Source organism: Peromyscus maniculatus, chromosome 22 (assembly GCF_049852395.1).
Source record: "Peromyscus maniculatus bairdii isolate BWxNUB_F1_BW_parent chromosome 22, HU_Pman_BW_mat_3.1, whole genome shotgun sequence".
Classification (NCBI taxonomy): domain Eukaryota; kingdom Metazoa; phylum Chordata; class Mammalia; order Rodentia; family Cricetidae; genus Peromyscus; species Peromyscus maniculatus.
In genome coordinates, this window is record NC_134873.1 from 49470979 (window position 1) to 49497791 (window position 26813).

The window sequence follows — 26813 nt, forward strand, 5'->3', positions numbered from 1 at the left end:
AGCTTGGTCCAATTGGAAGGTGGTGGGGCCTTCAAAAGACAAGGCTGGACTGGGAAGTCCTTAGGTGGGGTGGGACGATTGCCCTTGAGCTGTCTGCTGAGAGACTTGTTACAGGAACAAGCCAGACCCCTAGAATCCTTCCTGACCTCCAGTTTAGAAAAGTGGTCTTATTTCTTCCTCTGGTAAAAAGCCTTGTTGCTGTGGGATGGTCTGTATGTCAAATGTGTTGCTCTGATTGGTCAATAAATAAAGCACTGATTGGCCAGTGGCCAGGCAGGAAGTATAGGCGGGACTAACAGAGAGGAGAATTGAGAGAACAGGAAGGTGGAGGGAGATACTGCCATAACAAGCAACATGTGAAGATGCTGGTAAGCCATGAGCCATGTGGCAAGGTATAGATGAATACAAATGGATTAATTTAAGATGTAAGAACTAGATAGCTAGAAGCCTGAGCCATTAAGCCAAACAGTTTAAATAATATAAGCATCTGTGTGTTTATTTTATTTTATAAGTGGGCTATTGGACTGCCGGGGCTTGGTGGGACCCGGAGAGAAACTCTCCAGCTACACCTTGTGCTGCCGAGTTGTCCTCTTTATGCCCTTGACAGAGCCCTAACCAGGTACCCTTTCCCCTAACCTCAGGACTGTGAGCTTAATGCTGTGGGATGTCCTGTATGCTGTGAATATATGTTGCTATGATTGACTGATAAATAACACGCTGATTGGCCAGTAGCCAGGCAGGAAGGATAGTGTAGGCGGGACAAGGAGAGAGGAGAATGCTGGGTGGAAGAAGTCTGAGTCAGGAGACGCTGCCAGCCACCATGTTGAGCAGCAAGATGTAAGTTACTGGTAAGCCACAAGCCACGTGGACGTGCTTGTGTGTGCACACAGAGACCAGAGGAACATTATGCACCATGTTTTAAAGTCACTTTCTGTCTTATTCCCTTGGGATAGGGTCTCTTATTGAGTCTGAAGCTGGGTTGGTAGCCAGCAAGCCCCAACCATCCTCCCCTACCACCCTCCCCTACTGCATTACTGAGGTCACAAGCACGTGGGCCTTGCCCAACTTTTTTTTTTTTCTTATTCTTTGTGTTTTTCGCATCATGCATCTGACTCCCATTCATTTTCCATCCCTACACAATCTCCTTCTGCCCTTGCAGCCCCTTCCCCCAAATCAAATTTAAGAGAAGAAAGGAAAAAAGGGGGAAACCCTTGTCGTGACGGAAGCTGTAGTGTGACACAGTGAGTCACGGAGTAAACCTTTTTTCCATATATCTTTACTTGTGAAGCGTCATTGGTCTGGTTCGAGGCCTCTGGTTTCTGCTACACTGTGGATGCTGGGCCCTCACTGGGACTCCTCTTGGGTGTCCTGTTGTTGCCCTGTGTTGTGGAGATCCCACAGCTTAGGATCTGCAGGACTGGTCCCTTCATAGGCTCCAGCAGATCACAGATGGGGTGGGTACTGGGGTGGGCAAGCAGATTACCCTGGCTCTGGGCCTGGGTAGTTTCGGGGTTGGGCCATCTGCCAGCTCTCCCTTGTCCTCACCACCAGGGTGAGCTGTCCTGCATTGCCCTGGGGAGTTCACCCTGTGCAGTGTTGAGCAAGGGGCCGGGCCAGGTCTCCTGCTTTCACGTGCTAAGGGTTGGATCTTCCACACCGACACCTTCAGGGCCAGCTCTCCTCTGTTGCCCAAGATGTGGTGTAGGGACCACTCTGTAGCAGATGGGGGGCAGGGCTAGTTCTTCCGCCCTCATGACCTCAGGGCCAGCTCTTCCACCTGCCTCAGGTGTGGATGGGCGGGGGTGGGGCAGACATCTCTCTCCCACCCATGCTGCCACATGACCGGTGAGTCATGGGGACAGCTCTCCCATGCTCACAACTTTGGGCCTGGCTCACCCACACCTCTGCCAACCGGGTTGGCTCTATTGTGCTGCCCAGGTAAGGTGCAGGGCCTGCACTCCCGAGGGATGCACCATGCCCAACTTCTAATGGGGATGCTGGGGAATTGAACTCAAGTACTCAGGCTTGTTCACAAAGTTTTCTTACCTGCTGAGGCATCTCCCCAACCCAAGTCTTATCAATCAATCAATCAATCAATCAATCAATCAATTTATTTTTGCAGGACCTGTACAGTTTTTCACTGCAGCAAGGTCTCTACCACAGCACATTTCCTCCAGCCTCCTCCTTTTCCTTTTTCCCCCTTTCTTTTCTTTTCTTTCTTTCTTTCTTTCTTTCTTTCTTTCTTTCTTTCTTTCTTTCTTTCTTTCTTTCTCTTTCTTTCTTTCTTTCTTTCTTTCTTTTTCTTTTCTTTTTCTTTTTTTTTTTTTTTAAATAAAGTCAGTTTGCTTCAGATATTTCTCAGTGGCAGCAGCATCCACAAAGAAATGAGAGACACCCATGTGCAGCAGCCAGGACTGGAAAGCACTTCTTACTTTAGTATCTGGTACAGCAACACCTAACATCCCAAGATACAAAGCCCTGTCCCCACCCAGAGAGACAAATGAGAAGCACCTTGTGAAGATTTATTTGTGTTTGGACTGAGATGGAAACATACATTAAAGGGCTCAAAAATTTTCTCCTCAGAATTCCAAAACTATTATGTTATTTTCCTCATAACAAACATACTCATTAAACATTCTCTCTCTGAAGCTGGGCGTGGTGGCACATGCCTTTAACTCAGCACAGGGGAGGTTGAGGCAGGAGGAACCCACCTGTCTCCACCTCCTTACTCCAACCCACACACAGGGTCACAAGCAGGTGCCACCATGCCCCACTTTTCACATGTGTTCTGAGGGTTGGACTCTGGTTCTCATGCTTGTGGGGCCAGCACTTTATCGACTGAACCATCTCCCAGTGCCCTTGGGCTCTTCTTAAGTATGGAGAAAGGAGAACCAGAGGCCTACATGGAAGCTGGACAGAGGAAAATCTCTACAAGCACCTGCCACTCTTGATCACATAACCAACAGGGGACTTTCCTCCTCCAAGTCCTAAAACTGGCCATGTGGAGCCAAAGATGCACTCTTGGCTCACTGGGATGCCTTTCAATGAACCATAGCTTCAACACAAACTTTGCATTCCAGCAATCTCGGACAGGGGTGTGTTTCCCAAATGTAGCCGCTCATTAGTATTTTAACAACACTAAAACAACTTAAAAGCAGACTTCTGAGGACCTTGAGAGACACAACAGGGGTGTGTGTGTGGGGGGGCTTGTAAATCAGGATTTTACAGAAGTCTCTGAGATGAGAGGAAGTCAATCCTTGCAATGTTCTAATAAGGATTGAATTCCACAGTAGGCAAATTGGGTTTCTCTCTATCTAAACGTTTTCATTGGTTTTGCAAGAAGAACTAGGCACTTCTATATGGGTAGCAACTAGCCACAAGTGTCTATTTAAAGTAAAGTTAATCCAAATTTAATTCCAGTTAAAATTCGGCTGCCCAGCTGCATTAGCCTCATGTCCAGAATTGAATAGCCACGTGATTGGTGGTCACACTATTATACAACACAGATGAGGGCATTTCCATCTCTCCAGAAACTTGTAGACTATCTTATCATACCAGAAAAGAAAGATGAAGCAAAGACTATTGAGGTTGCACCAGAAAACTTCAGGAACCAATGTGAATATCATTCCATTGGCCAAAGATCAAATAATCTGATCACTAATCAGAATAACAACCAAAATGGGTTAAAGTACATGAAATATATGTGTATATACCTGCATATATAGTATGTATGTGTGTGGCATGTGTATGTACTTGTGTGGATATGTGTGCACATGGACCTGCATGTGGAGGCCAGAAATGGATGTCCATGGTCTTTCTCGGTTACCCTCCACCATACAGGATCTCTCATTAAACCCAGGGCTCAATGATTCAGCGAGGCTAGGTGGCCAAAGAACTGTGCCCATTTAATAACATATCCTGTACTGGCTTCTCTTCTCTTCTTCCTCTACTCACATACTACATTCCTGTTTTCTGGGATCTTCAAATACATGGCTGTCTGCAAACCTCTCTCTCAGGCTAGGCTTTGACTCAGGTGAGGACAACCTTCCTTCGACTTCCAGTTCTTGAGAGGGCTTCAAATCCCACCTGCCATACAGATTTGATTGCTTGGTTCAGAGTCTGCTCCTGACCCAATCTCCAGTAAGAGACTGCCTCTTCCGGAGATATTGGTGGGACTTCAACTTCGAAAGGTCGGAGGGAGAGATGGTTGTGGGAGGCAAAACTGAATAAAAACCTTGAAGCTAAATACCTCTTGGCCAGGGGGAGTAATAGATCTGCCCCGGGAACGCTTTCAAGAGATGCAAGCTGTTAAACTTGAAGGTCAACAGGGAACGCGTTTCAGATGAAAGGGACACACTGTCATATGGTGAGGTTGAAGTGATAGAGAGTGAGATTGAGAAAACACTTCACATCTGTAAGAGACACGTTGGGTACAGGGTATAGTAGTCCAGGATGCAGAGTATACGAAGGATGCATTTGGGCTATGATGCTCTAGATCATAAACCTCCAACACAGTAAGTAGGAAGACAGCCCTGCAAAGCAGCGCAGAGTGAGTTACCCCTACATCACAGAAACACGTGCAAGCACTCACCCAGCGACCTTTAAATCCTAGCTCCAAAGCTTGACTTGGGAAGGGAGGCTTGTACGAAGGAGCCAAGGCCAAAACTGGCACCCACCTCTCTCTGTTCACTCTAGAGTTCTCCATCTCATTCCCCAACCCTCCTCCTCAGCTCCCCCCTCCTCCTCTCTCTGTCAGGCAAAACTTCTCTCCAAGGCATGGTGTAACGGCAGATGTTTAATAACAGCCTTTCCAGAAAAAAAAAAAAAAGCCTTGGTCTGCAGTGTTTGTTAAATTCCATTGTGTGATTTCTCTCACCATGCTCTGATGGAAGCTACCAGCCTGAGTTTCTATTTTCTAAACACACACACACACACACACACACACACACACACACACACACACACACACACCACACTGTTGTGCATGTGGAGGACAAAGTCTAACTTGTAGAGATCGATTCTCTCCTCCCACCGTGTGGCTCAGATCATTAGGCTAGTGACCTTACCTGCTGGGGCGTCTGATGGCCCCAACCTAAGGTTATTGAACATGGAATTGGAAGTTGGTACCAACTGACCAGGACGAAAACAAAGACTAGAAAGGATGCTGCAGAGTCACTGACAGCCTTAGAATCAAGCAGATGATGTCAGTGATGACTTTAAGGGCGTAGCTACAGCTTCAAGCCCAAAGTGACATTCAGATGACCTTCTCTGTCTCCTTGAGTATGTGTTCCTACCTTGGCTGTTTACTCCAGTGTCTAGCTGCACTCTTAGCTTCCATGTTACTAAGAACTTCTTTACATGGCGGCTTTAAACTAACCAAACACTCAGCTGGTAAAAGGGTTTTAGGATAGCAGGAGGAACTTGCATTCCATATTTATTGGCGCTTCTTCCACAAACATCCAGGCTGTGGAATGCTCACACCCACTGGTATAGATATACCAACACCCTTTTGTCCCTTGCTTGAGTGTAGAGCTAATGATCCCCACCCAGTTTCCCAAGGTGATCCACACCCTGCTTCTCTGGCCTCAGTTCAAGTCTTTATTTGGTTTGTTTGGATGATAGCCAACAGCTGCATACCTCTTTCCTCGACTCTATTCCCTTAGGGCTATTAGTAAATGTGTGTCTAACTTATCGTAGGTACTAAGAAGTGGCTTGGCCTGTTCTCTTGTCTATGGACCTGCCTTGGGGGCTCATGGGGACTCATGGAAGTTCTCTGGGGCATGACTCAGGGGTTTATCCTCTTTGGACATCTCTCACACTATATACTGGTGAGTCTGTTAGCTTTAGCATTGGGCTGGCCCTACTAGCCTGTGGTTACTTATCTGAATTTCCCAAAACTGGTGGTTAACTTTTGACTTTTTCTTGGAGAGCTTTCAGTGCTAATGATCCAACCCATTCCACATAACCCAGATGAACACATTTCAGCTTATACGATTTTGTGTGTGTGTGTGTGTGTGTGTGTAACCTTCTCCTCACCATTTCTTCTCATCCATGGCGACTTACAGGAAACAAATGCTTCCAGAGTTATAAGCACTCGTTCCTTGTGACCCAGGATCTCTTTAAAGTATAACTCATTTCGTCCCCTCTCTCCCATGGTGAATATGTACTCATCTTTAGATCTGTGGTTTAGTTTTTATTCTCCTGAAGTCAAGACATAAGAAGGAAAATTTCTTGTCTGAGCTAGGGCCCATTCTCATCCAGACACACAAAGCAGCCACCACTTAGATTCATTCTTTTTAATTCTCATTTCCTTCTCATATATCCTTATAAACATACATCACCACCCTTCCTCACAAAAGCAGGGCCAGTTAATGCTACTTAGAACTTCCTATACCCTGACAGAACGGCTCATCTAAGTCAACAGAGTGTTTTGTCTTCTTATGTTGGAGAAGGAACAGGCCTTAAAATCAATGTGTCCTCCCTTCCAAGCCAGAGCCTGGCCCTGCCCAGTGACTGTTCCATTCAGAGTAAAGGTCAAAGGCCCTGCAGACTGAAAAAAGTCTTTAATTCAAGCTCACATTATGCAAGAAGAAATTCCAGTTCTTTTGCTGTCAAGCTTGAGAGGCTGACCGAGCTTGGACCATTTCGCCCTTTCTTTCTATCAGATGTCCAGTGAACTTGTGTCCAATTTGTCCAGCAGCCTTCCACAGACAGCTTCATTCTGTGATGCCCCTGGCGAGTTTGGAAGGAGGCCAATCTGGACACACACAAAAAATGAGAGCGCCCCAGGGCAGAAATTCTTCCAAAGTTCTTGGTTGTCAGAAATATGAGGAGCGTCGAATGGTCCTCAAAGAGAAACAGAAAAGGCTCAACATTGAAAGCCTTTGTGGATTAGAGTGTCCAAGCCACCAAGCTAAAGATCAGATGGGAGCCATTGTGTAGTGGAGCTGGCCACATTGTGGGCCAAGTTTCAGGGGATTTATCAGATGGCTACTGATGACCCAAATTTAGGAGCAATTGAAAGCACAGCCACAGAGCTGTTCACGGAGGTGTGTGCTACGTGACTGTCGTGTACCCCAGGGACAGGCCGTGGGCCAGTGGGATGAGACTGGCTGAGCTTTGCCCAGAGCAAGTTATCAGAGATAGAATTTAAGAAAGGACTATGAAAGATACTTGTGCATCAGGGTTAATGTACCACTGTTCACAATAGCTAATTTACAGAACTAACCCAGATGTCCAACAACAGAAGAATGGATACAGAAAATGCATATATATACTAAGTGACATGTATTTCACCCACAAAGAAGAACAAAGTTACCTTGTTTGCCGGGAAATGGATACATTTGGAGATACATTATATCCAGCAAATTCAGTCAGTGTCAGAAAGACAAATACTGTATTTTCTCTCCTTTGTCAGTCCTACATTTGATACAGAAAATCTCATGTGTCTATAGCATGGAAAGTTGAAATAAAACTATCTAGGCATAAAAGGGAAAACTACCAGGAAGGGGAAGGGCTGAGAAAGGGGCTGTAGCGGGAGCATGCTGTTAAATAAATGTACACTTGCTTGAAAATGACTTTATGTAACACAGTACTGTGATGAATAAAATGTACACAATGAAAAATCAAAAACCATGACTCACATTTAATAAGGAAAATAACTGACTAAAGGCTGTACGTGCTCAAAGGAATTCTTAATGCATGCCTTGCAAACACGGTAACGCTCCCTGACTCCCCAAACGCCCCTTTCCAATGATGAGATTAAAACAAGGCCTTGGATATGTTGGGCCAGCATTGTACTATTGAGCTTCGCTTCCGGACACCCCCTTCCTCTTCTCTCTCATTTTTTTTTTAAGACCTTTGTTTGAATAAGGGACTAAGTTAGATGTGTGCATATGATAAAAACTCATAAGCTCTCGGTGCTTAGTGAGTGTATGTACTCCAGGTAATTTAAATGCTTTATCGACTGCCACATATTAAGGCTCATCTGTCATAGAGGCCCATGATGGTGGCCTTAAAGAGTGGAGAGAACTACTCAAATGTTCAGAATGCCCTACATCTGTACACAGTGTGCCTGAAAATGGGTGCTCTCTCACTGGGATAGGTTTCACATGTTTATAGCAAATGGGTAGATGTTGGGCATTCATCTGGCCTTAGCAGAGGTCTGGTATGGCAGGGCATTTAATATTAATCTGGGAAACGGCCACTCCTCATTCTCCAAACTTCCAAAAATATCTTTCTAACTTATCCTCTATTGTTCTGCCCTGGGCAGCCAGGGCTCCCTCAGCTTGCCTTATAGGGCTATGGTAGGGTTGCAAGCTCTCACCATAGGGAGTTTTTCCTGCAGCTCCGGGCTGCCTTCTGCTTAATTTTAGTTCATTATATCTGAAAAGACAGAGAGTGCTTTATGAGGCAAAAGGTCCAATCATCGTGGGAAGAATGAATCATTCTAAGAACCACGAGGAGGCTGGAAGGCGAAATCAGCTGAGGGGCAGGAAGTTGGGGGTGGACAGGTTACTGAAAACGCCATCCAAGTGGTCCGTCCTCTATGTTCATTCCTCCCACTAGGGGGCGCTCAGCACCCCAGGATAAGCACTATTATTAGGAAGTTGAGTTTGGGAAGGGGTAGGGGGAGGGAGATGGGGGAAATCTGGTGGAAAGGCGCTAGTTGACCCAAGCTTCATGAATGTCTCCTCTGAGTAGAGTGTCTTAAGGTCTACCGGTCCATGTGTGTTTAAATCAACGCGAGCAAAAATGTCTCTTGTACATTTGAGAATTCTCAGTCTATAGAAACTGCCGGGGATACCTTGATCCTGAGTCAGTGGCTGGAGTAGCCTTGAGTTAAGAAAGTCCTCCTGGTGCCAGGAAAAGTGATAGCACAATGGTTCAGACTTGGGAGTTGTCCTAGCTAAGGCTGTCACTGCTGTGATGAAACACCGTGACCCAAGCAGCTTGGGGAGGAGAAAGGGGTTTGTTTGGCTTACACCCCCACATCACTGTTCATCTCCAAGGCAGTCAGGGCAGGAACTCAAGCAGGGCAGGAACCTGGAGGCAGGAGCTGATGCAGAGGCCATGGAGGAGTGCTGCTTACTGGCTTGTTCTCTTTGACTTGCACAGCCTGCTTCCTTATAGAACCCAGGACTCCCCCCTTCTCACCTTCTTTTCTATTTTTCTTACTTGGAAACAGCTATGAGCAAAGAAAGATGCTGTCACTATTGCAGTTCTTGGACCCCCTGACCTTGGATTCGTAGGGGTCCTAGGCCTTGGGTTTCTGCACTGGACAACTTCAATGCGTGTTTAGGGCACACTAGGGAAGCCTTGGTCCTTCTGATGCCTTGGACTGTCTCTAGTATTTTGTAGTTTGGGGCTATGATTTGGAACCCTGGTTTGTGCTGGGTTTTTGAAAATCTTTGGTTAGTCCTGAGGTTGTCAGTATTGGGAAATGGTTTGTCTCTTCAAGGTCTCACCAAGTGCCAAAGCCTGGCCCCGAACCATGGTGTCATGTTCAGCTGTTACTACTTCATCTGTGTGGATGTCATGTGAACCTATGACTTACAGCACAGTTATCCAAAGCCACAGGCTAACTTACATCAGTGTCTGCTGCTGGGGTCCCATTTATACTCCCTAAAGTTCAAAAACAATAGTTTACAAATGCCCCCAGCCCTAGGAATCTGATGTTCATGTCTGCAAGAACTCTCTCAGGGGGAAGCCAGGGGGAAGCTAGGAGTCTGGTAGACTTGTTTTTAAAAGGAAATTAAAAAAAATTTTAATTAAAAAAATTTAATAAAACTTGTACATATTTATGGATACCATGTGATGTTTCACTGTAAATACTTATTATGTAATGTTCAAATCAGGGTAGGCAAGTCTTTCTCCATAAGAATTTAGCATTTCTTTTTCCTCAAGCATTTAAAATCAATTTTCCTTAGCTTTTTGGGGGATTACACAGTGTATCTTCATAGACACATAAGCACCTGACTGAGCAATGGAGCCTCAGAGCTTATTTCCTGTCTAGTGGATACCCACTACCCACTGACCAATCCCCCGCCCCCCTTGCTTTCCTCAGTCTCTAGAAACCAGCATTCTGCTCTTGATTTCTGAGGACTCGCTTTGAGAATCCACACGCACTGTTTTTTTCTGGGTAGGCTTCATACCCTCCAGGTCTATTAGGGCGGATCTCCAAACCAGACCGACTTGATACAGAACTATTTTTTCCCCCTAGTTACTGACTTCTTCCGGAACATCCTAAAGTTCACAGGGACAATCACAAAGGTCATGGGAGGCCATCTCTCTGAATACCTCCTGAGATGGAGCTATTCAGAAAGTCAGCTGTGTCGATTCCTGAATGACACAGATGGACCCAGGCAGAAAACCCTCACTTACCACCAACCCCTGAGTGGCCTTGAGCACAGACTGTTTAAACTGTGGGGAAATAACAGATTCTGCTTGTGGGCATTGGTGGCACTATAATAGAATCTGGTCACCAAGGAAGGGGCTTCCTGCTAAGTTGCTTCGTTCAGCTGCATGGATGTGGCATAACAGCCCGTGGTTTACGTGGGAGCTTACAGCCCATTGAGACAGAGTGTTTGAACACACAGGTTCATCCTGACAAGTGCTGTACAGGTTAGATTTCAGAAAAATGAAAGGGGCATTAGATCTGCATTGAGTTTAGTCTGGCTCCTGTCATCTTTGGAGCCAAAAGGTCCACCCTGGATTGTGTTGTAGGTGGTGGTGGTGGTGGTGGTGGTGGTGGTGGTGGTGGTGGTGGTGAAGGTAGGCGGGGCACAGCAGAATTGCAATGTGTTCGGGGCACGGTGAGAGCCGCAGAAATATTTTCCAGTAAGGATTCCATCAACTTCAAAGGGCTCAAAACCAGCCTAAAAAAATGCTGCCAGAAAAGCTATTATTGCTGCCTGAAATCCTTGTTGGAACAAAATGTGAAACAAAACCGAGCGGGACACGACAAAGCAAGTCATTGTGTCGCAAACCTCACTGTCCTGTGTACCTGGCTGGCCTGCTGGTGGGGACTCAGGAAGGTCAGGAAGCAGGCTGTGGCCCTTACTTTAAACCTCCAGTTTTCGGGGTGTGTATGTGTGGGGCTACGTCCTTCAAGGGAGTGTGGGTGAAGGGAGCCCCTCGATGAAACCCCAGTATTTTGCCCACCTCCCAGTCTGTTTTCGAGGAACAAGCGAGTTCATCGGACTCAGTCTGGGGATGGCTCCCTTCTCTAGTTTATGTTTTCCTGGGGCTTCCTCCATCCTGGCTCAGTGTGAACAGACAGGAGCACCGAGAGCGAGTGGTGTAGACCTTGGGGTAGAGGCAGGGCTGCTCCTGTGTGGACCCAAGCAATGGCAACCCCCAACAACTTCTTTCTTGCCCTTCATCAAGCTTTTGTGGACCTGGAAAGGAAATGAATTCTAAAGGCAGGAAATGACCCCAAGACCGGAACAATGTGTGCGAAATCTAAACTCGGGCTTCCGCTGCTTTGTTTCAACCCATTCTAATCTGTGTCCCAGGAAGCCTAGGCCAGGGCCAGATGGAGATCTGTTTTCCCGACAGGCTCTTGGCATCTGCCACTCCCAGCTGGTGACATTCGCACGTCTCCGAAGGCAAACCTGTCGCCACATCTTCAAACTTCTGGAGAGGTGTAGCCCCAGGAAAGTCCTCGAGTCTCTCTGGCTGACAGGGCGATCCATCTGATGTACTTCAAGCGCTGAACTGCTGCTGGACTCCAGCCTAGAACGCCAGCACACGGAGTCTGTTCTCGGAGATCTGCCGCATCTGAAATCGGAGTGTGTCTGTGCTGCCAAAAAAGGGGCTGGCTCCCTCGCCTGCCTCATAATCCTTTCTCACCAGGCGTTCCTGAAGAAACCCGATGAGTCAGGGAGGAAGAAAAAAACGTGTCTGAAGGAGGCCTGGGGGTGGGCTAGCCTATCTCACAGCCTCTGAAAAACCCCTCCTGTTTGGCAAGCCACTAAGGCTTGGGGATTTGCTTTTTCCTTTCCCCCTCTTCCCTCTCCCGACAGCTCTCACTTCCAGAGACCCTTCATTTACCACTCCCGTAATTAGCTCTGCAAAAGGCTGGAGGCCCTCCTGATGGGGAATTAGTCAGCGTTGTAAGGAAGTTTAGACTTCACTTTTATCCCCAGGAGCAGGGCGAGAAAAAGCGCCCACTCTGACTTCCGGAAGAGACCATCATTCAGCTGCTCGGTTCTGACTCCCGGGCCTGTGCTTTTCCCAGGGTTTTAATTTTTAGGGAACTCTATTCATCAATCTCGCCACTGAAAGCTAGGAGCCAGCTAAGAGTCTAGACACCGGGAGGTGGCCTGTGGGATATCGGCTCCAAACAGGGATCCCGCTAAGGACCCCATCACCCTTCTGTCCCCAGGCAATCAGAAAGCAGGTTTCCTGAAAAATGTGCTTAACTCTCAGCATTTTTGAAATGCCAGACAGATGGAAGGATAAAGCGTCCAGTGCATCTGTTGACATCTGACTTATAGATAAGCCCCTGTGAGGAAGAAGGGAGACAGTCCACGGAAGTCTGTTGAGAATGGAACCCAAGACGGCACCACCCTTCTGGCAGGAGGCACCTGTCCTGGCGTGCAAAGCTGCTCTGCGCCACTATTGCAGATTGTGTTGTGTGTTATGAGAGAGGTTTTAAAAATATGTTCTGATAAGTTTGGATTTATTCTTGGAAAGGGAATAGGGGCTCTGTTACAAGATAGGAGCTTAATGTCAGTACAGGTCGTGTCAACTGCGTGTGGCTAAAGAGCGCACTAAAAGCTTGGAGAGCTCCCAAGGTGGCTGGGGGCAAACACTTTGTTTCCTTTGCCTATAGTCAAGGAGCCAGGACAAAAACTAGGCATAATGGGCAGAAGTCATCTCCCCAAGGGTTGGCTTCGGCCAAGCGAGGTAAATAGTTTGCATTCTGATGTTGACAATGGTGACTGAGAAGAGAAGGTACGGATCCCAAAGAAAAAACAAAACAAAACAAAGCAAAACAAAACAAAACAAGGATTTTGATTGCAGGCTATGTTTAAGACGACTTCCCCAATGAAACAAAACAAAAAACACCACAAACTAACTGTGCTGTCAGAGTCACTTAACATGATCCTCAACACAGGGAAAGAGAAATAAATACGGTTGGACAGAAAAATCCAGATTATGTTAACGTGCGGTTGAGACTGGTTAACCATTAGTGACTCCAAATTTAACCTATTTTTGTATTGCTTCCGGCCTTAGTTATCCCTTAAAAACTGGCATAGTTAGCCGGGCGGTGGTGGCGCACGCCTTTAATCCCAGCACTCGGGAGGCAGAGGCAGGCGGATCTCTGTGAGTTCGAGGCCAGCCTGGGCTACCAAGCGAGTTCCAGGAAAGGCGCAAAGCTATACAGAGAAACCCTGTCTCGAAAAACCAAAAAAAAAAAACCAAAAAAAAACAAAAAAACAAACAAAAAAAAAACCTGGCATAGTTAATACGGTTGTGACTGTCTTGATTTATAACAGAGACAAAGAATCTGTCATGTGCTCTTGGTCCTTATTTGGGATGGGTGGCCATTGAGGTTCTAATCTTCTGTGTTCACAGACTGAGAAGGGAAGTGTCTTAGTGTTTCTATTGCTGTGGAGAGATACCATGGCCACAGCAGCTCTTAAAAAGGAAAACATTTAATTGGGGCTGGCTTACTGTTCAGAGGTTCAGTCCATTGTCATCATGGCAGGAGCATGGCGGCATGCAGGCAGACATGGTGCTGGAGAGAAGCTGAGAGTTCTACATCTGGGTCCACAGGCAGCAGGAAGATAGAAATGACATCGGGCCTGGGTGATCTTCTGAAACCTCAAAGCCCTCCCCCGGTGACACACTTCCCCTACAAGGCCACACCCACTCCCACAAGGCCACACCTCCCAATAGTTGCCACTCCCTCTGGGCCTAGGAGGGCCATTTTCATTCCAACCACTGTAGGAAGATATGATTTATGAGGAGTTAGAACTATACCATAATGGCCAGGGCTATATTTTGCTTAATTGTAGGCTTACACAGGATCATTGCCAGACATTTTCATCAGATGCTGGGGGTTTACAAACAAGAAAACAGCCTTAGCAGTACAAGAATGGAGTCCTCATCTGCAAATTGGGCCATGCCCCCAGGACACCCAGTCGGCTCACAGGGGTACCACAACATATTTTCAACATCTGGGGAAACAGTGATTGTTGACATCTGTGTGACACCAAGTGAACTTCTGCTCAAGGTGAGTCACAGGGTCAACATCAGGTTGTGCTACCTTGCCTGCTCAGGTGTCTTACCTGGGAGGCCAAGGTGCTCAGCAGCTGTTGGTACAGTGCAAGTATGCAGGACCAGACCAGACCGATTCTAGGGTTGGGGAAGATGTCTGGCTCCTGATTGACACACAGTATTTCAAAATTCCTTTTAGAAACCATGCCCCTTTATTTTATTTTATTATTTTTTTCATGCTTAAAACAACAACAACAACAAAAAGCCTGTAAGATTTAATTTGGGGCCAGCAAGCTGGCTCAGTGATAAAGGCGTTTACTGCCAAGACTGAGGACTGGAGTTTGATCCCAGAGACTGCATAAAGGTGGAAGGAGAGAACTGTTTCCCCAGAGCTGTTCTCTGACCTTTGTATGCATGTAAACACACACACATACACACACACACACACACACACACACACACACACACACACACACACACACACACCATCACCACCACCACCACCAACAACAACAACAACAACAAAATTTAAAAATATTTTTTGTAAGTTTTTGCCGGGCGGTGGTGGCGCACGCCTTTAGTCCCAGCACTCGGGAGGCAGAGGCAGGTGGATCTCTGTGAGTTCAAGGCCAGCCTGGGCTACAGAGTGAGTTCCAGGAAAGGCGCAAAACTACACAGAGAAACCCTGTTTCGAAAAGCCAAAAAAAAATTTTTTTTTGTAAGTTTTTGAAATAGAAGACAATATACTCTTGGGAAAAAGTGGGGGTGGTGGAGCAGGTTAAGGACAGGACCCAGTGTTAGGAAAGCTGCAAACACTGCCTCTCGGCCCAATGACATCTTTTCCTAAGTAATTCATTTCCAAAGCGAATTGAATATATTTTATTTCTTATTTTCATTATGTTATTTTTGCAAGCAGCTCGGTCATGGGGACCTACACACTGATTTAATCTCCAGTTAGTTGCTTTTTGTGGTTGAGGGGCTGTGTGGGGAAAAAAAAATTATAGAGATATTAAAATGATGGGGATATTAAAAAATTTGTGAATTCTGGATTAGATCAATAGGAATTGGATGCAGTGAGCAAAGATGGATTCCATGCCTTAGGCTCATCGGTCAGAATAAAATTGTGGAGAGATCTAGTCTCCCCATTAGCAGCAATATTGCCCCTCCCCTGAAGGCTCCAGCACTCTAATAAAATAAGTGTTCTTTATGACTTTTCCCCTTTGTGTGTGCAAACAAAACTTAAAACTTAAGAGTTTTCCCTCAGGGTCCAAACTTTTTTATGGGGTGGGATGAGCTGGGAGACAGGATCTCAGGTGGTCAGGCTGACCTCTCACTCACCATATAGTAGAGGGTGGCCTTAAACTCATGATCCTCTTGCCTCCAGCTTCAAAGTGCTGTGTTTACAAGTGTGTGTCATTGTGCTAGGTTTGAACATTCTTCATTAATGCAACTGTTTGACAGACTGTTAAAGGTTGTCTTATGCAATAATTCTTAAGCTATCTCCACTGGAAGCCTTCTGAATTCTAAGCTGTCACGGACTATATAACGGCTAATTCTATGTGTCAACCTGTCTGGCTGCTGCTAATCAGATATCAGATAAAATATTATTTTGAGTGTTTCTGCGAGGGTTATTTTTAATGACATGAACATTTACATCAGGGCTGGAGAGATGGCTCAGAGGTTAAGAGCCCAGGTTGCTCTTCCAGAGTTCCTGAGTTCAATTCCCAGCAACCACATGGTGGCTCCCAACCATCTAGAATGAGGTCTGATGCCCTCTTCTGGCATGCAGGCATGCATGTAGACAGAACACTGTATACATAATAAGTAAATCTAAAAAAAACAAGAACAAAAACATTTACATCAGTAGGCTTTGAGTAATGTAGGTTGTCTTCCCTAACATGGATGGTGGGCTGGTCCAGTTACCTAAAGTTCTCAATAGACTGAAGATTGACTCTGAGCAAGGAGGAATTCTTCTGGGAGACTGACTTTGGACTCTGTGTCCTTTCACAATTCTCATCCTGCTGACTCTACTCTATCACATGGGCTCCTCCATCGCCTGCACCAACTCTTTTGAAATAAGTGTCTAGGGCTGGAGAGATGGCTCAGCTGACAGTGCTCGCTGTGCAGCTATGAGACCTGAGTTCAGGTCCTCAAGACCCGTGTGAAGAGTGGGGTACAGCCCATGTGCCTATAATCCCAGCCTGAGGAGGTAGAGGTGGGTGACTCCCTGAAGTTTGCTGGACAACTCGTCTAGATTTTTTTGTTTTAATTTATTTATTTTTATTAAGAAAGGTTTTTTATTCATTTTACATACCAACCACAGATGCCCCTCTCATCCCTCCTCCCGCTCTCCCTCATCCCTCCTCCCACAACCCTCCTCCGAAAAGGTAAGGCCTCCCATGGGGAGTCCGCAAAGCCTGGTGCGTTCAGTTGCAACTCGTCTAGACTTATTGAGAGATTCTGTCTTAAATAATGAGGTGGGGCTGGTGAGCTATTTCAGTGGGTAAAATCATTTGTTAGGCCTGGGTGAGCTTTCTCAGTGGGTAAAATCATTTGTTAGGCCTGGGTGAGCTTTCTCAGTGGGTAAAATCATTTGTTAGGCCTGGGTGAGCTTTCTCAGTGGGTAAAATCATTTGGTAGGCCGGACAGCCTGAGTTGGATCCTTGGAACTCATAGGGTGAAAGAAGAGAATCGATTCCTCTAAGTTCTCCTTTTGACTTCCCACACATGCACTGTGATGCATGCAAACACACACACACACACACACACACACACACACACACACACACACACACGTACACTCACAAACATGCACACACACAATAAATATATATCTACCTATCTATCCACTTGTCTCTCTCTCTCTCCCCATCCATCCATCCATCCATCCATCCATCCATCCATCCATCCATCATCCATCTACCTATATGCAAACAAATCCATTCATTTGATTCCCTAGAGATCTCTATGGCAGGCTTTAAAAAATATGCAGTAAAAACAAATTTCTACAGATAGGTTCATCTCATCCCCTTTGTCCTCCAAGGCTCAGAGACCATCACAGAAGAAGGAGTGGGAAGAACATAAGAGCCAGAAGTTGGGGAGAACAGAAAAGACACAGTGTCTTCTGCCCATGGCGGGATTGCTACGCTTGCTCGTGAACCTACAGCAGCGTTGGTTGCCTGTACAAGATCCAGACAGTCAGTGTTCCAGCATGGCGTGGGGAAGGGTTCATGAACTTCCCCACAACCCCCAGCTGAGGTGCTATCGACAGTCGATGGCTTCTGAAGGAGGAAGAATCGATTTTCTTGAAGGATATGGTCCTTGGTAGGCCAACCACAGTCCTGTGGATGACTCCACATCCATGAACATCTGGGCAGCATGAACTGGGCTCAGTGAGTTATAAAACAAAGAGAGAAGAAAAGAGGTCATGAAGTCGGGATCACAGAGGCGTCAGGGATAGAAGTTGGGGAAGATGATCAAAACACATTATATATATAATATATATTATATATATTTAAATATGCATTTATATATATACATGAAATTCTCATGTGCTTAAATACTGTGGCAATGTCAAATTGTACTTTGAAGTTTCTGTATTTAGCTTGGCTGTCATTGATTGGGAATGAAGAGTTTGCAGAACACACTTCTCCAAGTATTGCTGAACTCCTAAAAACTTAAATATCAAGCCAACTTGTATCTATGAACGTATATTTATTTACTTCTTACTCTGAACTAATTTTAAATTTTTCCTTTGAAAACTTGCAAAATGAGTACAGAAATATCTTGCTGTGCGTACCACACCCCCTATATGCCTGCTTCGAGTCTCTTAATCTTGGTATGTATATAACTACAGGATGATTTTCAAAACTAAGAAAAGTAACATTGCTATACTACTACCAACTAAACGATCTTAGCCAAGCTCTACCACATATGGTTTAAAAAGTGAAGCTACAGCTAAAGGATGTACAGAAGCAGTAGTCTCCAGGCTAGAATTTTTCATAAAAATTGAACCATTTCTTCATTTTTTTAATACCTCGATTAACCATCTGAAAGCCAGAAAAGTTTAACTATTATTCTGCAAAGAAAATACAAATCTGTAAAAGCCAATTAAAACATCTCAAAGTCAATTTAAAAATCTCATGCATAGTGATCCAGCCAATTCTTCAGCTCCTAAGCTCTTCCAATGTTATTTCTGTTAATAATACATTTTTTTCCCCTAGGAAGTTGGTCACTTACTGGTAGAATTGTGCAGAAATGATACCTGAGTGTGAAACTTAGATATGTCTTTTTTTGGTCCAGGTTCACTTCCTTAACTCTTGTGTGAAGTGTGAACTTCCAAAGGAAGGTCCCGTCTCTGCCTTCGGAGGCTCTACGGTAAGGCTTGGGCCATGTTCTGTCATGGTGCCCTTCACATGTTAGTGCTGTCATTGTGTGAGTGCTGTGAGCTCTTCTGTCTTGTTCACCCTGCTCTTTCCGTGTTTACTCTACGCCTTAGGCATAGCACACATGGGCACATGCTCACCACAGGACTGGATTAAACATAGGGTAAGTTTATATCCACTCTTTTCTCCCCATGACTTTTTTTTTTGCATACAATGTTCTGCCTACATGTATGTCTGCAGGCCAGAAGAGGGCGCCAGATCTCATTACAGATGGTTGTGAGCCACCATGTGGTTGCTGGGAACTGAACTCAGGACCTCTGGAAGAGCAGTCAATGTTCTTAACCTCTGAGCCATCTCTCCAGCCCTCTCCCCATGACTTCTGCACTAAGGATTATTCCAGGGAGTCAGGCAATGGTATATGTCTGTTAAAGGGCAAAAATACTTTCCAGGCCTCTGCTTGAGAAACAGGCTTCGATGTCAGGCATGTCTTCAAAGCCGACTAAGAGGCATCACTTGTACAAAGAGCACAATTGTGTGGATGTTGACTCACTTCGTTGACTAAATGCAATCTGCAGGTGATTTCACTCACCTCAGAAAAGTCTGCATTCTCCCCAGGCAGAAAGGCTATCATTAGTTCTCATTGTCATTCAACATTTCTTAAAAATAAAAAAAAAAATTGCATGGGTTGTGGTGATATATTGTGTATATATGTAGCTTGGGGATCAGAGGTCAAAGCCAGCCACTATATTAAACACATAGGCCAGGCAATGGTAGCACACACCTTTAATCCTAGCATTTGGGAGGCAGAGTTCCGTCTAGATCCCTGTGAGTTCAAGTCCACACTGGGAACAGATCCAGGTGTGGTGGCACATGCCTTTTATCCCAGCACTAGGAAGGAAGGAAGATGGCAGGGCACAGAAAGGTATATAAGGTGTGAGTAAACAGGAAGTCTCTCTCTTGAGGCTGAGGATTTCATAGAGGTAAGAAAGTGGCGGGCTTGTTCTGTTTCTCTGATCTTTCAGCTTTCACCCCCCATATTTGGCTCTGGGTTTTTTATTAATAAGACCGTTTAGCAATTCGTGTTACAATGGGTGTATATGTCTATGTGTGAGTATGTGCCTGTATATGCAGGTTCTCAAGGGGGCCAGAGAATGTATCCGATCCCTTGGAACTAGAGTTACAGGTAGTTATGAGCCACCCTATCTGGACTCGAGGAACCTAAGTCTGGTCTTCTGGAAGAACAGTAAGGGCTTTTAACTACTGAAATGTTTCTCCAGCCCTCATTCAGCCCTTCACACTATAGTATGAGTTTTCAAAGTGTTGCGGTTCTTGTTCTTAATGAACTGAGAAGGTGAGGTTTTTACTTTGAAAGCCCTTCTCCAGTGACGTATTTCCTCCATCAAGGCTGCACCTCCTAAACCTCCCCAAACAATGTCACCAACTTGGGACCAAATAGCCAAATATCTGAACCTATGTAGGACATTCTCATCCAAGGATGAAGATTGAGAGTTGGTGATGTTGGCGTGAAGGAGAATAATACACGAGATTGTTGGAAAAGACTCAGTAAACCCTCTCGCCATTCCCTTTAAATTAGCAGAGCTCATTTGCATATTATGATGCAATTAGGCAAAGGCCACCAATCCTTGTCTGAAGTACAATTTAGGAAAAAGGAAAACTGAACAGATTATAATGCAAACTCTCACCTGCTATTGGGTTGATAACAGAAGTGAAGAGGTGGGCAAAGACACATCCTGTTGTACACCCCAACAGTCACCTCATGGTGGGCTGTACACCCCAACAGTCACCTCATGGTGGGCTAGACAGGCTTGATTGCCTGGACTTTATACCGGAGAGTCTGGAGCTCTCAGCAAAACAGCAGGATACATTTCTCCTACCCGGGTAGAGGCTCAAGTCCTGCAGCTATGGCACATGACCAGGACTGAGGAATACAATGTCTGCAGAAGCCACCTACACAGAGCCCAGCACCAGCAGATGCTCCGAAAGAAGTAGATTTCCTTCCCTGCTGTGACTTCACAAAAGCTTGGAGTAGGTGGGTGTCCGAGGACACTGTCCCTCAGAGGATGGTTTCCTGCTGTGAGGTATTCCAAGATATGGAAACTTGGAGAATGGCCTTCACATTCTCCCATGCTGGTTGAGATGAGTCATGGTCAGGGCAGCCACTTAGACTCCTCGTTTACAAAGCACCACAGGGCAGGAGAATCATTTGGCTTAAAGAAACATGACACAAAAAAATGGTCTGGATTTCAGCTCAGATGAGAACCATGAACCCTTGTACCCACAGGAACCCCTGTGATTTCAGTTTGGGGGCCAGGATCCTAGTTCAGAGACACCTGACCTGGAATTTCTTCCACAGTGTCTTAACAACTTTTCATAGACATCTTGCTTGGAACTTGAAGCCCGGAGGCTGACATGGAGACTTTAATTTCAGCTACTCCACATTCATTTCATCCGTGGAGCTCTCAGTGTATGTGATGACCAAGGCAAGTCTGTCTGCCTCACGTCATTGGTTAAAAGGCAGTGCCCTCCCTGGCTCTCTGTTCTTTTAGCCCTTATCACTGTACTGAGTGCTCTCCCCTGTGCAAGCACACTCTGATCCCCTCTGGGAATGGCCTGGTGTGAGTAGAGACCACTCTATCCCAACACAACCATCCCCTCAAACTAGCATAAACCCTATAAAATCACCCCACTGCTGTGGATTACGCTTATTGTTAATTAAAAAAAAAACCTGATTGGCCGATAGCAGGGCAAGAAGAGACTGGGGCGAGAGAGCCTGACGCAGAGAAAATGATGGGAGGAAGAAGGGTGGAGAAAGGAGAGAGTCACCAGCCAGATGCAGAGGGAGCAGGAGATGAATGTACCATGCTAATAAAGGTGCCACCACATCGCAAAGCATCAATAGAAATATGGGTTAATTTAAGTGTGAGAGTCAGCTAGTAACAAGCCTGAGCTACCAGGCAAGCATTTATAAGTAATATCAAGTCTCTGAGTCAATTATTTGGGAACAGGTGGATGGGAAAGAAATGTCTGATTGCATACCACTGTGCTCAGCAATTTTTTTTTTTTTTTTGACATGGGCTCTAGGGATAAAACTCAGGTCCTGGTGCTTGCGAGGCAAGCGTCTTATGGATTGAGCTGTCTCCCCCGGCTTGCTTTTACTGATTCTTCCTGGCTAAATAAAATCAAAACCATCAAGGTAGGGTTGAAGATGCTCTTCTCACCTAGTCAAGCCTTTCATGTGTGTTTCCCCAACTTAAGACTCTCCGCTGAGCTTTAGCCCCACATAACTGATGTTGTCCCTTAAATCTCTACCTGGAGGGCTGCCAGGCATCTCAAGTCCCCTATAGTCAGGACCTACCACACCCTGGAGCTTTTTCCACATTTCTTCATGTTCCTGTTTGACCGAGTGCTACCACAAGACGTGGTGGTAAACTCCACCCTTCTTACAGTCTTAGTTCTGTTGTGTCTTATTCAGAGCTATTTGTCTTAACATCTTTGAGCAGAGCAAATCTCTACCTCATGACTCTGGACAGGTCTCCCTCACGGGCTGAGTACAGCTGTAATCTTATTGGTATAATTAGTTGGTTATAATCTACTTGCCACAGAGTGTAGGCTCCATGGGGGTAAAGGCTGTACCTGGGTTTCTATGCCTAGAGTTGGCATATTTTATAGAGAGTTGGCCTGGTATACAGCAAGTGATCAGCGAATGAGGTTGTTGTGTGGATGAATGAGTGAAAAGGAATACAGACTTTTGTTTTTTGCAATTTCTCTACCTCTTTTTATTTTTTATTTTTTGTATGTGTGTGAGTGTGCTTGCATGTCTGTATATGTACACCTGGAAGCCAGAGGTTTTTTGTCAGATCTGCATTCAAGTCCTCATACTCCTGTGGTGGGCACTTTGCTGACTAATTCATCTACCTAGCTCTGTCTCTTTTTGCATCTATTCTATTAATACCCTGTCCTTTGTCCAGGAGCCAGGACTTCATGTTATAGCTAGATTTACATACTCGGTTCCACCGCTGGGACTGCTTCCTATTATTCTTATCATAAGTAATGAAACCTATGAGATTCTAAGTAGTCTCTGGGCTTTTCCTTCTTTGTAATATATTTCTCGCTCCTGCAATAATTTTGTTATTATCAGGAGTCGATGGATGAGCACAGGCTTTGGAAATCCCCTCGGAAGTCAATCATTCCCGTCCATCCTATCCACGCTGTATATCTTACCCCTTCGTTAGTCACTCAGTGAGCTGTCTTGTACAAGCACTCATGTAACCTCTATTTTACTTAATAAAGGCTCCAAAGGGGAAGAGCGCTGGCAATTCAGATCTGCCGAAGGGAAGCTGGAACGGGCTTCCTTTAAGCAAAAAGGTAAAAGAGCCCTATAGAAAGTAATGGGAGGAGGTACACTGAAGTTGCTAAGAACCGTGGTAAGCCAAAATCTTCTCTCCATGAAGCCATGGGCAAGGGGGACATTGTGCTAATTCTCAGTTGTACCACAACCTGCAAATGTTACAGCCGCAGGGCAATATAGACAGTTAGTTCCAGGGTCTGGTTCTGTTTGTGGTTTCAGGCATCCACTGAGGGTCTGTTTCCAAATGCTGGGGGCTGGGGGTGGGGATTTATTTATTTACATATTTTGTGTGTGTATGTACACACACACACACACACACACACACACACACACACACACACACACACGTCAGAGAACAACCCATGCAAGTTGGTTCTCTTCTTCTACCATACGGGTACCAGGGATCAAATCCAGACTGATAGGCTTGGTGACAAGCCCCTTTACACAAAGAGTCTTCTCATTGGTCCTAAGGGGAAACTCTTCTAGCTAACAGTGCTTATTAATTCTAGAGGTGTAGCTCAGTGGCCGAATGCTTCTCTAGAATGTATGAGGCCCTGGGTTCAAGTCCTAGCATTTCCCTTCCAACAATTTGTTGATCATAGGTGAATTATTTTCTTAGTATTTGACATGAGTGACCCTACTTAGATGTTAGCAAACACATGGACAAATACCATCATGCTCATTCTCCTAAGTGGTGAAATAATGGAGAGACTTATGGAAGGGGGAAGAAACATTTGATTTCATCCCTGTGGTAGTTTGGATATAATCAGCCTCCATAATCTCATAGGGAATGACACTATTAGGAGATTGGCCTTGTTAGAGGAAATGTGTCACTGTGGGGGTGGGCTTTGAGGTTTCCTATGCTCACAATAACACCCAGTGTATTAGTCGACTTCCTGTTGCCTGCAAGATGTAGCACTCTCAGCTGCTCCAGCACCACGTCTGCCTGCACACCGCCATGCTCCCCATCATGATGATAATGGACTGAACCTCTGAAACTGTAAATGAGCCACCCCAATTAAATGTTTTCCTTATAAGAGTTGTTGTGGCCATGGTGTCTCTTCACAGCAATGAAAACCCTAACTATGACAGAAGTTGTTACCAGGGACTGAGGTATTGCTGTGATAGGTCTGACTACATGTTTGTTTGGAGGAATTCGGACTTTGGTATTTTGGGTTTGGAAAGTTGTAGAATGCTATAAGCACTGCTTAATGGGCTATACTAGTAGGTGATGTAGAATATTATTTTAAGATATGTTACATTTGTTTGTGCTGTTGAACATTTGTTTAATGATGCAAAGACGTGTTGCATTTTTTATGTTGCATTTATTTATCTCTGTGAAGCTATATTACTGTGCCTGTCTGAAACACTTGAATTGTCTAAATAAAGAGCTAAATGGTCAATAGCAAGGCAGGAGAAAGGATAGGCAGGACTGGCAGGAAGAGAGAATAAATAGAAGGAGAAATCTGGGAGAGAGATCAAAGAGCAGGATGAGGAGGAGGACTCCAGGGGCCAACCACCCAACTACACAGCAAACCATGGAGTAAGAAGTAAAGAAAGATATACAGAAATAAAAAATGTAAAAGCCCAGAGGCAAAGAGTAGATGGGATCATTTAAGTTAAGAAAAGCTGGCAAGAAACAAGCCAAGCTAAGGCCAGACATTCATAAGAAAGAATAAGACTCTGTGTGATTTATTTGGAAGCTGTATGGTATTATGCTCAGATTGTGTGGATCCCCAAAAGACTACCACAGAGACCAAAACCTATATGTAAAAGCAAAGAGCCTTTATTTTCAAGCTCTGGTGCTTGGTCTCTCTGTCTGTCCAATGCAGTGATGAGAGCAGAGAGCCCTGAGCCCAAGCAGGGTAGAGTTTTTATCATAGCAGTGGTTGGGGTGAGGGGATTTCCAGGGTTCAGGACCCTGATTGGCTGACATTTGTCTAGGGGTATCTGAAAAAAAAAATATGTGTGTGTGCTAGATTCAGAGACATCTGGTCACCTTATCTAATGGTTGGAATGTTTGGGATGTTAGGTACTTCCCTGGGTGGATCCCTGGGTGGTGTCAGCTTATGGCTTTTCCTGGGTCTGGGTGTTATCTGCCAGTAAGCCTGTCACAGAAGCTGTGTCTGGGCCTCTAAGCCTGTCATGGCAGCTGTGTGGTCAAGCTGTTTTGGGGCCCTTCCACAGGTGGAGAGCCCCCCAAAGAGTAAAGAGTCAAAGAGGAAAAAAACAACCAACAAGTAGGAACATGGAAAACAGTGGTGCTAATAGTTATTTTAACTATGGGGGATTCACTCAAGAGGTTTCAGAGGAGAAGAATTTTAGTATGTTGCCTAGAGATTGTTTTTTGTGATATTTTATTGAAGGGAGTGGTGGCCTTTTGCCCTTGTATGAAGAGTCTGCCCAAGGCTAAAGTGAAGAGTTTTGGATTAATTCTGGTGGTAGAGGAAATCTCCAAACAGCCTAGAGTATTCTCTGTTGTGTGGATATTAGTGGTAACTATAATGAAGATTTATAATGTAAAGAAGCAAGATGAGCAGGGTAAATTACAAAATGTAAATTTTGAGGAGAAAAAGAGCACCAAGAAATGGGATAGAGCTAAATCCTGTGTTCAAGGAGATACGTGGATTAAGAAGTGGTATATAGGGAGTGGTGACCTCAGGGCAAGATTCCACCCAACTGAATTGCCAACTTGTGAAAAGGAATTAAAGAAAAGCTTAGAGCTGGGTGGGGTGGGGCACACCTTTAATACCAGCACTGGGAAGGCAGAGGCTGGTGAGTTTGAGGTCAGCCTGGTCTACAGAGCAAGTTCAAGGACAGCCAAGCTTAGGCAGTGAAGGAAAACAGAAAGCTGGTGAAGATGTAATTGAACAAGGGAGCCATGTTCCAGTCACAGTTAGCAGCAGAACTTGGCATCTTTGACCATGTGGCTCTGGATATAGAGTTAATGATAGAAGAAAGGTGTTATGGAATAAAGCCACTGTGGCTAGGCATGTGTCAGGGTTGTCCTTGAATGGAGGCCTAATAGAGAGGCCATTACATGAAGCTGTGAAGTTGAAGCCTGGATTGCCTTGGAGAACCTAAGATGTTAGAGATGCCAGAATCATGGGATACTTGCCCAGGAGAGCTGCTAACAGGGAGTGGAACCAGCCCAAGAGAAAGAAATGTGTTGCAGTCAACAAAGCTGAACAGAGTTGGAGATCTGAAGAGCACTTTGACATCAGGAATGGAGATGCAGAGTTTGGAGTTTGTCTAGCTGGTTTTTGGTCTTGCTTTGGTCCAGTATTTTCTCACTATGTTCCCTTCCCTGTGTTTTGGAGTGGTGATATATATCCTGTGTGATTATATGTTGGAAGTATGTGATCTGCTTTATGATTTTGATTTTATAGTGGATTACAGTTAAGAGATTATATGAATCTCAGAAGAGATTTTGAACTTTGGACTTTTAAACACTGTTGAGGCTGTGATAGAGTATGGGAAGTTTTAAAGTTAGACTAAAGGCTTTTTGAATTATGATATTGTTACAAGCTTATGGGGGGCCAAAGAGTGGAATGTGGTAGTTTGAATGTAATTGGCCCTCATAATCTCATAAGGACTGACACTATTAGGAGGTGTGGCTTTGTTGGAGTGGGTATGGCCTTGTTGGAGGAAGTGTGTCACTGTGGGGGTGGGCTTTGAGGTTTCCTATGCTCAGGATACCACCCAGTGTATCAGTCAACTTCCTGTTGCCTGCAAGATATAGAACTCTCAGCTGCTCCAGCACCATGTTGCCTACACACTGCCATGTTCCCTGTCGTGATGATAATGGACTGAACCTCTGAAACTATAAG

General features: G+C 45.2%; 1 long non-coding RNA gene across 1 annotated transcript in view; it reads left to right on the plus strand.

The window, feature by feature from the left end:
- Positions 1-26813, plus strand: part of LOC143270059 (uncharacterized) — a 61769-nt gene that overhangs the window by 2526 nt on the left and 32430 nt on the right. The window lies entirely within an intron of this gene.